The sequence below is a fragment of the Vicia villosa genome, linkage group LG4 (genome assembly GCF_029867415.1).
Source record: "Vicia villosa cultivar HV-30 ecotype Madison, WI linkage group LG4, Vvil1.0, whole genome shotgun sequence".
In the NCBI taxonomy this organism is placed as follows: Eukaryota; Viridiplantae; Streptophyta; class Magnoliopsida; order Fabales; family Fabaceae; genus Vicia; species Vicia villosa.
The window spans coordinates 86,103,026-86,122,566 of record NC_081183.1 but is presented as its reverse complement, the minus strand read 5'-3'; positions in this window follow the sequence as shown (position 1 = coordinate 86,122,566).

Genomic DNA, 19,541 nt, shown 5'->3' with positions numbered 1-19,541 from the left:
TTAGTGCTTTTATTGTCTGATTGGCATCTATGTTTGGTTAAAACATAATAGCACTAAATCATAATACTAATGTGAATCTAGCAAGTTTATAAAGAACAAAACAAATACAAGCAAGATGTTAGAAGGAATGTCATGACATCAACTCATGACATCGCGCCTGCAGAACTGGAAGAAAGATTCAGTTTGTACTTAACAGATGCAGAATATTCTATGTGAATATTATGTAATCCTATGTGGCGCATATTTAAAGGTCAGAAGAATAATTGAAGAATCATATCAGAAGATTGAAGATTCAGGAAGAATCAGATTAGAAGATTGAAGATTTAGCAGTTTCTAATTTAGGAAACTCAGAATTAAAAGACCTTATTTGTAGCAGAATATTTTCTGCATATTTGTAATAGCCAGAGTGATGCGATTTGTAAGCCCAAGTCCAATTGGGATCAGGTTATAAATATGAAACTTTGTAACCTAGTTTTGAAATCTAGCCGAGCATTTAGAAATATGTAACATTTGGGTTAGCGGTGTAGGTGAACCTCCCAGTTTGTGGGAAGGTCACTGATTTGTCCTTCTCGAAACCTGTAGGTTAGAGAAGTGATTGTCCTCACTCGAAACCTGTAGGTTAGAGAAGTGATTGTCCTCACTCGAAACCTGCAGGTAAGAGTTGAGTATTGTAAGTTTGAATGAAGCTGTGAAGCAAATCAAGAATGTGTTCATTCTTAATTGTGTAAATAGTTGTTGCAGGGTTGTAACAGTTAGGTATCACCAGGGAGTGAGCAGAGGTTTTCTTATCATGGATGGAGTTTTGAGATAGAGAATTCATTGGGTAGTGACTAGGTAAACCAGAGGTTGTTTATCTGTAAACCAGAGGTTGTTTATATAAAATAGTACTACTGATAGTGGAATCTTCTTCGTGGCTTGGTAGCCCCCAAAGTAGGTTAGTTAGAACCGAACTGGGTTAACAATTCACTGTGTTATTTATCTTCTGCATTGTTTGTTCAGTTATGAATGTTATGAATTTGTCTATAACATCAGGTTCAGAAGTGTTAGCTATTCCTATACAGAACCATGTAAAAATTATAATTTGGTTATGTATGTTGAACATGTGTGATCCCAGGTCTCATTGACTCTTTCCTAAGAGTAATTAAATAATGAGGGATCCTTGTATTCTGCTGGTGCTACATTAATAACAGATCAGATGTCTTGACATCAGGATTGACATCCGAGTCCGTCATACCAGAATTTTCAATGATGTGGTTTGAAGGCAAAGTGGAGTGATGATACTGTGAAGACTTGAAGAACAGAAGAGATTGAAGACCAATTATGAGAAATTAAAAGATTAGTTCTTCTGAAGGATGCCTTTGTTGTTTTACTGCGATTTAATTATAGTGTGTAGTTTTAGCTAAAATAAGCCAAAGGGGGAGATTGTTAATGTTTTGAATTATGTGATTGGCATTTATGTTTGGCTAAAATATAATAGCAGCAATATGTAATAGGATGTATAGAACTTGCAAATATAAACAGGTACAACATCAAGACGTCCTATGGAATGTTAAGACATGTCCTATGACATCATGTCTTATGAGATGTCATATGCAAGAAACTCATTGCGCCTGCTGAGCTGGAATATATGAAGATTCAGTTTGAAATTAACAGATGCAGAATATTCAGGAGAATATTGTGCAATCCTATGTGGTGCAGATTTAAAGGTCAAAAGAATCAAGTCAGAATATTGAAGATTGTGTAGTTTCCAATTATGGAGACAATTTAGGAAACTTATGATTTAAAGACCCTTCTTTTAGCATATATGTAATAGCAAATAAAGCTGTGATTGAAGGCCCAAGTCCAGTTGGGAAAAGGTTATAAATAGGAAGATTTGTGACCTAGTTTGTTAAGCAAGCCAAGTATTTAAAAGATGTAAACATTAGGGTTTATTAAGGTAGACCACCCGAACTGTGGGATGGCTGCCATGTTCTTCTCAAAACCTGTAGGTAAGAGAAGTATTGTCCTCACTTGAATCCTGTAGGTAAGAGTTGAGTAATATTTGTCTCTTGATCGAAGCTGGTAAGCAAGATCAAGGTGTGTTTGAAGTGTGACTTCATTATGTTCTTATTATCGTCTGTTTGTTATCACTGGTTGTGATTAAAGGGATTGAGGGGGGCCTCATATATAGGTGAGTCTTAGATAGAAATATAACTTGGGTAGTGATTAAGTGAGAAGTTGTAAACGTGGGAGTTTAGCTTTGAATTGATACTATCATAGTGGATTTATCTCTGGCTTGGTAGCCCCTAGAGTAGGTTGGTTGAACCGAACTGTGTTAACAATTCTGGTGTGTTTTATTGCTTCCTGTATTGTTAATTGTTTTCCTACCTCGTCTGATTGTATAATGTCAGATCAGATGTCAAGACATCCATATATGACATCTGAGTCTGCTATAACCAGAATTTGAAAGAGTATATATAAGAGGTGAATTAGGTCAAGAAATATTGGAGAGAGAGCAAGGGATTTGAATGGAAAATATTTGGTTTTGATTATGCATGAAATCCTTCCTTTTTTGGGTTCAATCCTATTTTTTTTCTATTTTTCACGATTCATTGGCTTGGTATATAAATTTGGACTTGATTCAATGAATGGGAATATTTTGTATGGTTGTATTTGATTTATTTTTTATTTTATTTGATTTAAATTGAATTTAAGTAAATAAATCCAAAAATAAATGTAATAAAATCATAAAATAAATATCAAATAGTCCTTGGGCCTCTAATGAGCTTACCATCACGTGGAAAGTCCAAAACTAATGGCCCATTACTTAAATACAAAATTCATCACTTAGGGTTTCATGCTTTTCCTCAAATTTTCCCAACTTTTGACAATCATAACTCACTTAATATTTATCCTATGAAGGTGTTCTAGGACTTTTTGGAAATCTCAAGATGTCCTCTACAAGCCACTTTGGAACATTTTTCGCATTTGAAATTTTTATCTTGATGATATTTGCCTTGACAAAAAACAGCTTTTTGTGAACTTTTAAAAGGACCTGTATAGTTTTGGCTCCTATCTCTCATATGATGCATTTCTTGGTCTTGGGCCTAACATCAAAGTTGTAGAGAATCGAATTTCCTTGAGAATCAGCTCTGTTTGGACGATTTCTGATGAACCACGTGAGAGTTAGGCCCAGTCAAAGTTTAGTTGACTTTCTCCTTAAAAACCCTAATTTAGAAACTTGGAGTTTTGATGACTTTGGAGCTTTTCTTGATGAATTATGATCAACCCTTGATAAAATGATGAATATAACTTCAAAGTATTTATGTTGACCAAAAATCTGGAGTTTTGACTATAAGTTGACCATAGTTGACTTTAACGTCAAACTAGTCGACTGTTGATCATTTGAGCACTTGACTGAGCAATATTGTGATTCAAGAATTTAAAATTGGTATGAGGATACTTTGAATCATAAGAGTTGTCCTGAAGTCCATTTGAGGCTTGTTTCTTAGGAGACAGATAGTTATGCCCATTTCTTGTGTGGCCTTGAGTAGCTGAAGATCATATGAGCCAAAATATCTTGAAATATGATGGGAATTTTTTTGGGCATGACAGCTAATGTCAGGGGAATGTACTCTGGTTGCAATATTACAGATACCATTAAGAATTGGTTCTGTTATATACTAAACCTATGTCTCTTCTGCTACCAAATTATTCTTCTACCAATTCGTTTTATAGTGGCTCATCGATTGTCTTAAGTCCTTAATTTGATCAGTAGTACCTATTATTACAATTATTGCTAAGTACCTAACACATTATATACTCACGCCACTCCCTAAACTAGCTAGAATGAAAAGAAATACATAAAGTGGAAAGGGACACTCGTCCCACTCCTAAGCCACCCGTCCCATAAGGGACTCTATGCATAATTATATACCTATGCATATTATATTTTTTTAATGATAAAATGGTAATATTTATACTAAAAATTGCTATAATATTTTTTAATTAAAAATATGAGACAATCATGATGTATGAAAAACACAATTTTATTATGTAAAACACAAATTTTTCATTCTTTTTATTCAATTTATTTTATTGTATATTAAATATTTATAAAAAAATGAATAAATTCATACTATATTTTTACTTATGTAAATTTATACTATATAGATTTTATATTCATACTATATTTTTGCTTATGTAATTTCATACTACATGAACCTTATTCCTAACCATATCATTATAATGTATTTATTTTTTATTTAAAATGATATCGTGTGACCCGTGCGAATGCACAAGTAAATGACTACTTAATGGTTTTTATTTTATTATTTTTACTAAAATATACATTTTCGACGAGCCGATACTATTTAATTTGTATATATATATATATATATATATATATATATATATATATATATATATATATATATAACCATCACTATATTATATTTATTTACTATTTATAACGATAATGTGCGACCCATGCAAACGCACAGGTAGATGATTACTTACTTATTTTCTTTATTTTTTCTTCTAAAGCATATATTTACGATAGGTCAAGACTACTTAATTTGTATAGTTTTTATAAACATTTTTTAACCATCACTATCCTTCCATTTATATATTTTTCTTTTTTAATTAAATTAAAAAAAATTTAACTAATAAAAACATTTAAAATTATTAATACATACATATATATATATATATATATATATATATATATATATATATATATATATATATATATATATATATATATATATCATGAAAACACAAATAATATTAGAATATTTATATTAGACATAATTATACCAAAGCTCATTAAAGTTATTTTATGGTAATAAATTTGATCTTATCGGGCAGATCAGAAGACCAGCAACAATGAAGGCTTGAAGTTCAGGATGACAAATATGGAGAAAAAGGTGTTGTACAAAGTAATGGGGTTTTGGTGGTAAGAAAAAGATTACCTTGCCCTCTGTATGTAGAGGGCTTATTTATAGGATGTTTTTGGAACGAATTGGACGCCTCCGTCTAGGGCGGATATTTAGGAGACGCGTGGATTGGTTGTTTACCGAGCACGAGGGGTCCTCGTGGTCGGTTACTTGGCATGTTTGCCTAGTTTGGTCGGATGGAAACCACCACGTGCGTTCTGAAGCGTATTGGGCCGAAGGCGGGAATGGCCCAATTGACTGAATTGGGCCGGTCCAGAACAGGAGCCCCCCAAGTCGTTGCTTCCGGTCAGAGGAGTGACGACTTATAGGAAGTTGATCCGAGGGTCCGTGCCTTGTCTATCCGAGGGAGGTAGGCCGTGTGTTTCCGGGGAGAAGAAGGGTTAGGCCGGGAGTAAGGAAGCGTGTTGTTTCAAAAGTTAATAGGGGGCGTGTCGCATTTAATGTGAAATGATGGCTAATATATTCCCTAGGCTATAGGGTTAATGATTGCCATTCCTCTGAATAGTACAGCACGTGCGGCGCGCGTGGTACCTCATGCCTCTTATAAATAGCAGAACCCCTCATCTTTCCAAACTTTTCAAGTTTTAGTCGCTTCGTTCTCTCTTCGCCGGCCATTCTTCTTGCAGTGCTGTTCGTTACATATTCTTCAGTCTTTCCTCAAAATCGTACCTGTAAGTTACCTTTTAATCCTTACGTTTTATATTTTTATGCTTCGATTACTGTATAGAACCTGCATGTGGTTAGGGTAGGTTTTTAGGAAGATTTTGATGAGGATAGATGATGAATGTGGTGGCATATGGAGGAGATATGGGGTTTCTCCGTCGTCCACGGCAGCGTTTTGATGAGTTTATCTTTAGATTCCAGCTTTTTGTACCGTCGAAAGACGTTTGATTATGCCTTGGGTGTTTTCTGCGTCATAGTTAGATGTACTGCGTTTTTGCCCTTTTCCCGGGCGCGAACTTTGTCTGGCTCGGAATTTGTGTTTATGGAGGGGCAAGGACGTGGCTCATCTGGTCTATGGGCCATTGACGTGCCCTTTCACTCTAGACTATGGTGGAAGGGTGGATTTGATTCTATTGTCGAATTCACTGTTCTCTCATGTGTTTCAGGTGAAAATGGCCGATGAAACTCGTCCGATGGCGTCGGACTCGTCGTCCTCAACCCCTCCTGCCCGGCAAGAGGCGCCTCAGCGGGTCTGGGTGCATCAGGAGGAATTGAACATAGAGAGTTACTTTCTGGAGGATGATTGTGATATTTTCACCGAGGTGGGTGAAGGGTGGTCGGTTTTTATTCTGGCCGAAGACGACCGAATCTGTGATGTGTATACCCCCGATTTAATTCCTATGTCCGAGGTGATGTTCCGGGAAATGGGTTTTCGTGCCCCTTTTAATGAATTCCAAGTGGCAGTGTTCAACCATTTGGAGGTGGCCCCTGGGCAGCTTCACCCTAATTCAATTGCTTTTATTCGAGCCTTTGAATTGGTTTATGCCCATTTGAAGATAGCGGCAACGCTTTCTCTGTTTTTCTATATATTTTGTGTTCAGCGCACGGTGAAGGACGGCCGCTATGGATGGGTGTCTCTGAAGCAGTCCAGAAAGGTTTTCAAGCCTTATTCTGACTCTTTGAAGGGCTATAAGTCCCGCTTCTTCCTCATCCGCCCTCACTCTCGGGAAGCTCGGGAAAGTGTCTTTGATCGCGTGCCGACTTTGGATGTTAATGGTCGTCTGATGCTCAATGATATTGGGGAGCCCGTCACCTCTCGTCGGTATAAGTTCAGGTTTTTCTGGTCGCGGGACCACTTTAGGTATGGGACCGACCAATACATCACCCGACTTTCGGATTTAGACGATGACGCTCGAAGGGATTATGCTGCTCTTCAGCAGTTCGTGTAGGGTCTTCCCGTCGTTGCTAAGGTGGACCGCTCGGGGGTACCTGTCCTTGGTGATGACAGGGAGCCGATCAGAGAGCCAGGGGTGATTAGTATTAAGGAGCTTCTAGCTGGGTGTACTGACGAGGGAGCATTTTCTTATTTGGGTACCATCTTAATGCTGTTTTTTTTTTTTGTTTTAGCTCTGTTGTTTTAGTAGCTTCCCTCCTTACTGGTTTTATGAGGGGCAGAATTCTCACGTTTTTTCCTTTTCTTTTTGCAGAGTCAATGGATCGTGCTCGTCATGACCGGATGTTGAGGCAAGCCAGCAAGTTGAAAGGAATTGTTAAGAAAAGTGCCGGTCCTCGGTTGGCAGCTGTGCAAGGGTCCCCGGTTGTAGGATCGGGTGCTTCTTCATCCTCTGCGGGCGTCCCTGGTTCCCCTTCCAGGACTCCAGATCAGGGCGAGTCCTTGAGGCCTGTCAGGGTGCTTCCTTCTCCACTCCGCCCAGAGCCTGATCCGGATGCCTTGGTCTGCCGCAAGCGCCAGAGAACCAAAGTCGTGGATCTTACTCAGGATGAGGCTGCTGACATTTTTACCCTTCCTTCGTGCTTTCTTCAGCCCAGGTTCTTCGAATGTGGTCCTTCCTTGACTATTCGGAATGCTGAATCTTTGCAAATTGAGGGTTTGGATCCTTCTGTTCGTCAAAGGTTCCTCGTGCAGGATGCTTCGACCGTGGTCCGTCTTCTGGAAATGGCAACTCTCTATGCTCGCTCGGCACCTTTGTTAGCGGAAGCAGCGAAGTTGCTTCAGGAGCAAGTCAAGATGAGTGCATCTTCCTCGGAGGAGAAGGACCGATTGCTGAAGGAGCTGGGCGAGGAACTGGACGCGGTGAAGGCTCGGCTGGTCCAAAAGGAGGCGATTCTGATGGACGTGCAAGGTCAGTACACCTTGATCTCCAGGACTTTGTATCGAACAATGTTGTGTTCTTCGGTTAGGGAGGCATCTCTTCATCGTTCTCAGACTCCTGCTGAGGACGAGTCGGAAGAGGAGAGGGCTCTTTTAACTCGGGCAGAATTGATTCAATATATCAGAGTCTTGGGGAGCGATTGTGTGGCGGCTGCCGAGGATACCTATAACTCCATTGTGGCCCAACTTAAATTAAAGAATCCGGGGGTGGAGTTGGTGATCGAAGGTACCGGGCCTTACCACCGTGTGGAGGGCGACCAGATTGTTTCTCCGGCCTTCGGGGAGGAGCTCGTGACCCAGGGAGCCGAGGATGTCCAAGTCGAGGAAGGTGTTTGAAGATTCTGTCTAAGTGTGGGGCCTGCGTGCCCATATTTTATAATGTTGTTTTTCAGGGGGGTATGCCCCCCGTTTTGATTCTGTATGCACATTAACCAGCTCGGCCTAGATGGCCGTAGTTGGGCACATTTGCGGGTTTTTTGCCCGTTTTTTATTTATCATACTTAGTTTTTAACGCTTATGTTTTGTTTTCTTTGAAACTTTGTGCGCATGCGTTTTCTTTTTTAGGAAACGTGTTTATTGGTTCCCAACGTATTTTCTCTTTAATGTTTTTGTTGCTTCCCGATACTGTTGTTCCCCTTCTTCCCATATAAAAGGAGGTCTTATGGACCTCTCTTTCTTCATTTCTCGGAGGGATGGGTGGAGCTAGCAAGAAAAAGGTATCCTCAACCTCGTGTTCCTGTGGAGTGAAAAATGTGAAGGAGAAGAAGCAGGCTTCGACCTGCTCCGCTTCTCGTTCTCGTGGCTCTATTAGTTCAGATGCTCGTGCTCGGGCGATTGGTATGAGAGTCGTGGTTGACGCTAATGGCTCTGAGACCAAGTGGGATGAAGATTGGATCAGTATATTCACTCGGAGGAATTTGCCAATCGGGAGGAGTAAAGCGTTTTCTTTTCAATTGTTTGTTTTGTAATTTCTCATGAATGGATGAACAAAACACCGTTTGTTGTTCCTTTGTGTATTTATGTTGCATTTTATGAAGATTTGCTCGACTTATAACGTATTGATCGCCCAATGTGTGGAACTGTGGTCGATTGCCGGGGACGTATGCCTGGCGTGTGGTGAGTCTCGGAATTCATTGTATAGAGCTTCGAGGCTCATGGCGTGAACGGTTCCCTCGCGAACGGGGCGTTCTGCCATCACGGTACTTGTTTACGACGGGGATGCTCGGTATTCAGGCCCCCCCGAAGGACAAGGAGCCTGTTCGATTAATAGAGCAGGCTTCTATCGTATTGTAATATTGATAGGTGCTCGGCACGTACCATGCCACACCTGTGTTTCTAACTGTAATACTGTTTAAGCTTTTCAGCGTTCCAAGATCGAGCGAGTTCTTCTCCTTGCAAATTCTCTAAGTAATATGCCCCGTTTTCTGTCTTTGCCCGGACACGATATGGGCCTTCCCAATTCGCGGTCAGTTTGCCTTCTCGAGAATCTTTGTGGTTTCTTTTTAGCACTAGGCTGTCTATTTTAAATTCCCGTTTAATGACCTTAGCGTCATGTCTTAGGGCGATTTTTTAATTAAGTGAAGCTTCGCGTAGAGCGGCCCTAGTGCGAATTTCTTCGACCAGGTCGAGCTCTTCTCTGATTGCCTCGGTGTTACCCTCTGTCTCGAGTGGCTCTTCGATGGTCTAGAGGGCACATGTATTTCGACAGGGATCACGGCCTCCGTTCCGTACGTCAGTCGGAAGGGGGTTTCCCCAGTAGTGGAGTGTGGGGTAGTGCGATAGGCCCATAGGACGTTGTGCAGCTCTTCTACCCATCCCCTTTTTATTTCGTCTAGTCTTCTTTTGAGGCCCCTCAAAATCACTCTGTTGGCGGCCTCTGCTAGCCCGTTCGTTTGTGGGTGCTCAACTGACGCGAAATGTTGCTTCGTACTTAATTTCGTGACGAATTCTAGGAAGCGCCCGTCTGTGAACTGGGTGTCGTTGTCGGTGATGATAGCTAATGGTACCCCGAACCGGGCGAGGATGTTTCTTTTGTAGATGCGGAGTACGTTCAAGGATGTGATTTTGGCCAGTGGCTCGGCCTCGATCCATTTGGTAAAATAGTCGACCGCAACTATGAGATATTTGTTCTGATTGCTATCGGTCACGAACGGACGGAGGAGATCCATTCCCCACCACGTAAATGGCCAAGGAGACGATAAGGATTTAAGTTCGTTGGGGGGCGCGAGGTGCATGTCCCCGAAACGCTGGCATTTGTCGCATCTCTTAACGTATTCTTTGGCGTCGTCTTGCATCGTCGGCCAATAGTAACCTGCTCGGAGAGCCTTCCGAGCGAGTGATCTTCCTCCTAGATGTTGGGAATTGATTCCTTCGTGTATCTCTCGGAGTATGTGGGGGACTGTGCCCTCGTCTATACATTTGAGGAGAGGTATGGAAAATCCTCGCCGGTATAGGCAATTTTCGACTAAGACGTACGAACAAGCTCGTCTTCGGATGGTGGAGGCCTCTTTCGGATCGGCGGGCAAGAGGTCACTTGTTCAGTAATTGTATACGGGGGTCATCCAGTAGGACGTGTCTCCAATTGCGTTTACGAGTGAGAGGGAGGATTAGATCTCGGTGCTGGGTTTTGGTAATATCTCCTGGATTACGGATTTGTTACCTCCCTTCTTTCTTCTGCTAGCTAGTTTTGATAGGACGTCTGCCCACACGTTGTGTTCCCTTGGGATGTGTTTTACTTTGGCGCTCTTGAATCGGGCCAGTCTTTCTTTTACAAGGGCTAGGTATTCAGCGAGGGCTTCACTCTTGACCTGATATTCGCCCGAGATGTGTGATACGACCAATTGAGAGTCGGTGAATACCTCAATATCTTCGGCTTCTAAGTCGTTTGCGAGGCGCAGCCCGGCTAGTAAGGCCTCATACTCTGCTTGGTTGTTGGATGTTGAGAATGATAGTGAAAGGGATACCTCTATGAGGGTTCCTTCTCCATTTTCAAGAATGATCCCTGCTCCGTGCCGGTCGAGCTTGAAGCACCGTCCACGTATAAGGTCCACCTTCGGGCGTTGTTGTTTGTTGTTTCGGGGAAGGCCATTTCGGCTACGAAGTCTGCCAAGACCTGTGCTTTAAGGGCTTTTCTTCCCTCGTATTTGATGTCAAACTCCGCAATTTCCAACGACCACCGGAGCATTCTCCCGACCATGTTAGGGCGTGCAAGCAATTGTTTTACGGGTTGCTTAGTTCGTACGACTATGGTATGTGCTAGGAAATAGTGTCTGAGTCTTCGGGCTGCGGTTATTAACGCGAGTCCGACCTTTTCGATCTGTTGATATCTGATCTCGGGGCCCTGGAGTGCTTTGCTTGTGAAGTAAATGGGTTTCTGGCCTTCCGAGGTTTCTCGTGTCAAGGCCGCGCTAACGGCCTCGGTGGCTACGGCGAGATAGAGGTATAAGATTTCTCTAGCTTCCGGTCTAGATAAAACTGGTGGGCTGGATAATGCCCGCTTGAGATGGGAGAGGGCGCGTTCGCACTCTTCCGTCCATTCGAATGTGGTCTCTTTGCGTAGGAGTTTGAATAGTGGTAGGGCATGCTGCGCGGATTTGGCCACGAATTTGGATAGTGATGTGAGCATGCCGTTCAAGGTTTGGATTGACTTTTTTGAATTTGGAGTGGGCAAGTCTGAGAAGGCCCTGCACTTATCCAGGTTGGCTTCGATTCCTCTTTCTGTTAAGTAGAAGCCGAGAAATTTTCCTGCGCGAACGCCGAATGTGCATTTTTTCGGATTGAATCTCATTTTACACTCTCGGGCTTGCTCAAAAACCTTTTTAAGGTGAGCGGCGTGATCGGTTTCCCGTTGGGATTTGACGATCATATCGTCCATATAGACTTTGAGCATATCACCTATCTCTGCTTGAAAGACTTTGTTCATCATACGCTGGTACGTCGCACCAGCGTTCTTCAGACCGAAGGGCATTACGTTGTAGTAATAGTTGCCCGATTCGGTCATGAAGGCCGTATATTTCTTATCAGTTTTAGCCATGGGTATTTGATTATATCTGGAATATGCGTCCATGAATGAAAGTAATTTAAAACCAGCGGAATTATCGACTAGTTTATCTATGTTAGGGAGAGGATAAGCATCTTTTGGGCAAGCCCTATTAAGATCGGTGTAGTCAGTGCACATGCGCCATTTTCCATTTGATTTTTTAACAAGTACAACATTGGAGAGCCAAGTAGTGTACTTGGCCTCAGATATAAACCTGGCCTCTAGGAGGTCTTTTACAGCTAGTTCGGCGGCAACCGTTTTTTCCGGTGACTGTTTTCTTCTCCTCTGAGCGACGGCCTTGCAGGTCGGGTCGATGGTCAGGTGATGGCAAGCCACTTCTGGGTCGAGTCCGAGCATTTCTGCAGCGCTCCAGGCGAATAGGTCGGCGTTCTTACGGAGGAAAGCTTTGAGTTGCCTTTTGGCCAGGTCTAGCAGGTCTGATCCGATCTTGACACCCCAGGTCGGATCTTTTCCGAGGGCTACGAGCTCAAAGTCTCCGTCCGGAATTGGCCGGAGGATCCCTTCTGATGCGCCTGAGTTGATGCTCTACTCGGGTTCTCCCAGAAAACGACTGTCGAGGTCGACAGTGTCGATGCGGGGCGTAGATTTGTTGGTTTCTAAAGTAGCGCTGGTTGCTGTCTTCTCTTGGGCCGGTGTCTTTATCGCGCTAAGGCCCTTGGCGGAGGCTTCGAAACACCTCCTGGCTGCTTCGATGTCACCGTTGAGTGTCGCTACTTGTCCTTTGGTCGTATAATATTTGAGCTTGAGGTGTACGGTTGAGGGAACCGCGATTAGTTCGGCCAGAGTGGGGCGTCCGAGGATGCACTAGTATATTGATGGGCAGTCGATGACCAGAAATTGGACTTTCACTACCCTGGTGGTCTCTGCCGACCCAATCAAAACTATGAGTTCCACGAATCCCCACGGCTTGGTTACTGTGCCATTGAATCCTTGTAGGTCCGATCCTACGTATGGTGTAAGGTGACTGTCGTTCAGCTGCAATGTTTTGAACAATTGGGAGTACATGATGTCCACTGAACTTCCCTGGTCGACCAATATGCGTCGCACGTCAAAATTAGCCATCCGGGCTCGGATGAGGAGAGGGATGGTCGCGTTAGGTGCTCCTCCGGGCAACTCTTCTTTATAGAAAGATATTGAGGAGGGACTGCCTTTGGCGTGGTCGAAGGTTGAGACTACGTTCGCGCTGGCCGAGATTAGCTCGTCAAACTTACGTTTTACAGATCCGACGGTTAGTTTGCTGAAACCCCCGCCTGATATAACCATTGCAGACGAGAACCTTTCCCATGTGCTATGGGAGGAATAGGTGGTTGCTGCGTTGGCCCAGTCAGGGAGGTAAAAATCTTCCGGCCTGGTAACGCTCATGGCCACTTGCATGGCGGGCGTATCTTCCGCCGGTTTTTCCTCGGTGACTGGTTTAGCTTCTCTAGTGGCCTCCTGCTTCTTCGCATACTATTTCAGATGTCCCTCCCTGATTAATATCTCTATGGCATCCTTAAGATGGATGCAATCTTCGGTGTTGTGCCCGTGGCCTTTGTGGAATCTACAGAATTTCAATTTATCAACGTTTGGCCGGGCGGGCATGCTCTTAGGGAATCGGACCTTGCCCGTCTGAAACACGGCGTTTGCGCATTCGTTCAAGATGCGCTCCCTTGAGGCGTTCAGCGGGGTGTACTCTCGGAATTTCCCCGCAAGGGCTTTGTAGTCCTTGGGGTCCCGAGTTTATCATCTTTCTTTTTGTCAGTTCCCCGGCGAGACTCATCTTGGCGCGCATTTTTACTGCTCTCTTCGTGCCTGGAATTGCGAACGGCGTGGGCGGCTTCTTTCTCCTCATATTGAATGTAGGCTTGGGCTTTGAGGAAGAATTTGTCAAGAGTGGCTGGAGTTTCAATTCCGACGGCTTTAGCGAAGTCCGAGCGTGGTCGGAGGCCACGCTCGAGCAAGAACTTCTTTATATGGGCAGTGGTGGATACCTGTACGGCTTCTTTATTGAATCTTTCTATGTACGCCCGTAGAGACTCTTCCTTTCCTTGGATAATGGCTTCCAAGGAGGCTTCTGACTTTGGGTGTCTTCGGGAGGCCGTGAAATGTCTGGAAAAAAGTTTTCCGAGCACCCTCCATGATGCGATGGACTCGTCTGGCAAACATTTATACCAAGTCATGGCTCCTTTTCGCAGGGTGGTCGGGAACAAACGGCATTTAATGGTTCCGGGCACTCCTCTATAGTCGAGAAGGGCGTCGATGTTCTCAATGTGCTTGTCCGGATCTGTGGTCCCGTCATAGGTCCCTAACGGAGGGGGTTTTTCGAGACCGTTTGGCAGGGGAGCCTCTAAAATTTCCTGGGATAGAGGACCATGGCGCTCTTCCTCGTCGTCGCTGGCGGAGGGAGAAAAAGATCGGCTCTGGCTACGCCTGCGTCGCTTCCGGTTGTCGTCGTGTTTGCCCGAGGGTGATCTAGATCTCCTTCTTGGCCGAGGGGACTGTGAATGGTGGCGGGAACGCTGATCGCTCGATCCTTTCTTGAAAGAGGGATCCCCATTCTTCTTGGGGGAAGGGGATCGTGGACGTTTCTTGGTCAATATTTCACTTCGAGAACGAGTTTTGTGATCGGTGGGAATTCTTGATCGGCGCTTCTATTCGAAGGCCCCGATTCGGTTACTTTGCTGCTGCAAGAGCGCATTGGTCTGGGCAAGAGCAGCTAGAACAGCGTTTATGGTATGGTCCGGAAGAGTCTGCCCTTTTAGGAGGAAAGGATTGTCCATACTTTCTTCGTGGTTGTCCTTTCCGCTTGTATCTTCGAAGCGATGAGATTGGTCATCTTGGAGATCTTTAGGGGAAGGGGATGCAGTGACACCGTCTCGAGGGACGGTTTTTCTAGAAGGAGGAACGACGGGGATGTCGTTTTTCTTGAGATTTGCAACGTCTAATGACGAGGGATCTTCGTTATTGTCGACCATGAGTATGATTTGGTTAAAGCTTTGGTTCCTGGGTTCTTGCAGGATGCAAGAATGGATCGCGTAGGTGCAAGAAAGAGGAACGGGGGAGCTAGATTTCCCACAGACGGCGCCACTGATCTTACTGGGCAGATCAGAAGACCAGCAACAATGAAGGCTTGAAGTTCAGGATGACAAATATGGAGAAAAAGGTGTTGTACCCGTAAGGCACTCCGATGCCAAAGTAAGTATGTATTCCACAAGGTACAACAAAGTAATGGGGTTTTAGTGGTAAGAAAAAGATTACCTTGCCCTCTGTATGTAGATGGCTTATTTATAGGATGTTTTTGGAACGGATTGGACGCCTCCTTCTAGGGCGGATATTTAGGAGACGCGTGGATTGGTTGTTTACCCAGCACGAGGGGTCCTCGTGGTCGGTTACATGGCACGTTTGCCCAATCGTGTCGGATGGAAACCACCACGTGCGTTCTGAAGCGTATTGGGCCGAAGGCGGGAATGACCCAATTGACTGGATTGGGCCGGTCCAGAATAAAATTGATCCCTTAAGTTAACAAATGTGAGCACAATTTATTAACATAAAATTGCATAAAATACATATATTAACATCCTAAATACATAAAATTGCAACAAAATACATATATTAACATCCTAAATACATAAAATTGCAACAAAATACATATATTAACATCCTAGATACATAAAATTGCAACAACATATATATATTAACATTCTAAATACATAAATTAGCATCCAAAAAATATAAACTCTAGTCCTAATTCAACAACAAAAAAACTTAAAGGACCAAGTTGTTACAAAAAAAACCCTTTAAGAACCAACCTATTACTATAAAATAATTTAAAGGACCCCTAGTGTAATTATGTCTTTATATAACAATATTCCATATAACTACCCGATAACAATATTTGATATTTACAAATTTTGAAATATACATAATTGTTTAAAAATCAATAGTGTTAAGATTCCTTAATGCAGCTTTTTTTAAATATATTTTTTACATTTGGTCAAAGAAATAACGAAGATACTTTTTTTAAAAAAAATTAATTTAAATAAAATTAATTTTTTTACTACTTTCTTATAAAACTTGATTTATATATTTTACCTTATTATGTGATCTTTTTATATTAAATATATTTTTATAGCATTTTATATATTTGGTAAAATAACTAAAAAGATACGTTTTAAAAATAATTGCTTCAAATGAATTAAAACTTACACAAATTAAAATGCATTAACTTACATAGTCAACTTAATTAATTTTTATCACAAAAAGAAACTCTAGTCATCTTATAAATGGCTAGTAAACCATCTAAAAACTAAGAAGAATGGAAACCCACAATAATATCCTCTTTTTTACCATGATAGTTTTGTGCATTGGTTCCATCGTGGTTGCAGGTAACACAATTTTGTTAGAAAAATACTTATAATTAACATTTTGTTTGAAATGCATATATTTTTCAATTTAAAAAGTTTCTAATAGCATTTTAATTTATGGATCGAAGGAGTACTAGATGATACATTGCATTGCTTTCAAGGAATATGCCCTAATTATGACTGTACTAAGTTTTGTAAAGAAGCAAAACACTATCCCAGAGGTGGTTATTGTTTGGGGGACTCAAAATTGTGTTGTTGCATTGGAGCTTGAAAGATCTATGGTCTATAAGTGCACTTTCTCAACATAAGTGTGCAATTAATATTTAAGTTTTCTTTATTAAAATAACACAGAAATTAGACGTGGTTACTGTGCAATTAGTATTTACGTTTTCTTTATTAGAATAAGATAGAAATTACATATGGTTATATAAATCATATATCTAGCATGTAATGTATGTGTTGCATATCATCATTCAATAAGAGTTCATAATTTTTTTTTTGACGGAATAAGAGTTCATTGTATTATCACGTAAACTTATTTTCTGATTATAAGTCAAAATAATTTTAAAATTATAATTTTTCATTGAATTGTTGATAACCAAAATATGAGTTTACCTTATGAAGCATATTATTTTTATGTGCACTATTAAGAGATTAATTTAAGAAATTAGTTCAACAAGTTTATGTAATTCCTATTTTGCTTGATAGAATTCCACAATTACAAATAGTCTTTTATTAAGCTTTAATTTACTTCTTTTAAATTACATGAATTTCAATGTATTTAATCTGTGTGTATTGATAAGTTTTTAATAAAGATAATATATATACTTAAACAAGATTGACGTTCAAAAAGGAGAGGGAGCTATAGCAAGACCCTCTCAATAAAAAATAAATTTACAATAATAAAAGTTTTGGAAATCAAACAATATAAAATTAATAAAATTAAGAATTAAAATAATACATTTAATACATGAATATGTACGGATAATATAGAAAATGTCTTACAAAACTATTAAAAACAATTTCATAATACAAACTTGATGAGTTAAAGAATCCAAAAAAAAAATTGATGAGTGTGAATCTAAATTCTCTTTAATTTTTATTTCCTTCTGTTTATTATGCTTTAATTTTTATTAAATTAAATAAATGAAGAGATAAACGGTTAAATTTAACCAAATACACAAAACATCGCAGAAGATGTGGGTAGTAAGGAAAAAAAGCAAGGAATCTAAATCATTAGGTTGAAATTGACATATAGTGTAATGAAACTGCCACGTCAGTAGAAATAACAGGTGGCAAAGGGTGATAATAATACAAATTCTATTACGGATCCGCAAATGAAGGAAGTGGGAAGAGGAATGAGGACGCGTTGTCCATCTTGCAAGTTGCAGGGTTTCACTCATTAACTCTAGTATTTATAGTATTTGGATTGAGAATGTGGGTATGAATGATTTATGAGAATATTCTTCTCTCTTCTTTCTTACACTGGGATTTCTTTCCTTTATCATTCATCTTGCTTGTAGTTTCAAATTGATTCTCTTCTATTACATACACTGGAAGTTGAATCAGTTCATTAATAATACATAAATCTTCCACTTCATTTATTTTGTTCATAACACATAGTTATTCCTCAGTGAGTGCTCTATTAGTTTAACTAAATAGACACATAAGGAGAGTAAGTAGTTTTTAGACTCGGAAATGTTAGTATATCCAAGGTAATGTTTGATTTTTTAGGTTTAGAGCATACAATTAATTTTGATTGTGCAGAATTTAACATGCTTTTGTGATGTTCATTCAAGAGAATAATTAATCGTAAACACTTTAGAAATCTTGAATTTTGTTGGCTATCAGCACTTCCGTTTAATCAAAGAATGATATTCAATTTCACTTCATGTTCTAATTATATTTTATTTTAAAATAAATTAAATTTTTATTTTTTATATTAAAGATAGTGGTATCCAATTAAAACTCATTATTATAAAAAAAATTAACTTACTTTGGTTAGTTTTGAACATGTTAATCAACTTGTGAAAATGTATGTCATTATTTTCTTTGATATTTATATTTTTCAAATATCCTAAAATAGCATAAAACAATAAGAAATATAAGCTTGTGGACTAGATACATGGGTCAACCTTCAGCCCAATTAAAAAGTTATATTATATTTGTATTAATTAATTATCCTATTATTCAGAAGAATGTAATTAATCCCTCCTTGAATCCCTCTTTTCACCGTTGTGGCCAGGGACACGTCACTTTTCATGTTTTCACAGGAAGGCGATCGATTTGAGAAATATACATCACATCAATATAATGAGTGCTCAATATAATTAAGGAAGTTGTAATGGGTGATGTGGTACATCGTTTCCTTTTCATGTTGCCCCTTAAGAGTCTTTTGCAAATATATAAATAATTATGAATAACAAATCAATACATAACTTTGATATACATACTAATTGTTGTGATGATGACAAGGTGCAATTCAAATCAACACTTTTGATATGTAGGGGCAAAGAACGATGACAATCATACAAAATGCCTCAAGCAATAAAAATAATAGTAGGCGAGAACACAAGAAATTTTTTTATCTAATTCGATCAAATGATCTACGTCTGAGGGAGAGAGAAACTCTCCAATTCAATATATTCAGAAATTTATTACTAGAGATTACATATGAGTTACAACAAAATAACATTCGCCTTCAAAGTTCCTAATAATAAATCTTAAAGGTTTTCCTTGATTTTTAAACCCTTATTTCTATGTAATGCGAATCCCTCCTAAAAAATGAGAGAAAACCCATATCTACAACTAACAAAATATTAACGGGCCCAAGATATGACCCATTAACAAATGGATCCGCAAACAAGCCCAAAATTGTCAGTACTGAAATATGTCTCTTTTCTTTCTCTTTTTTTCACTTGAGGTTTTAAGGCATGTTACAACAACTCTTCATCTTGACGATGGTGATGCCAATTTAACCACCAACCACCTTGCTTCTCTATCCAAAGCTTGAATCCTTCTTCAAAAAATTTGATTAAGTCCAAGCAATACTTGAACCTAGATCTTGGCAATAATTTGGTGAACCTATCAGTTGGATTCTTTTCCGAGGGCACTTTCTAAACATGAATCTACTTTGAATCTATCATGTCCCTTATAAAGTGTAAATGAATGTCAATGTGTTTTGTCCTCTCATGATTTGATGATTGGCCAGGTGAATGGCACTTTGACTGCCACAATTTATCTTCACATATTCTTGAGTAATCCCTAACTCCCTAATCACGCCTTTCAGCCACATGGCTTCCTTGACCCCTTCAACAAGGGCAATATATTCCACTTGAGTAGTAGATAAAGCGATCATTGATTGC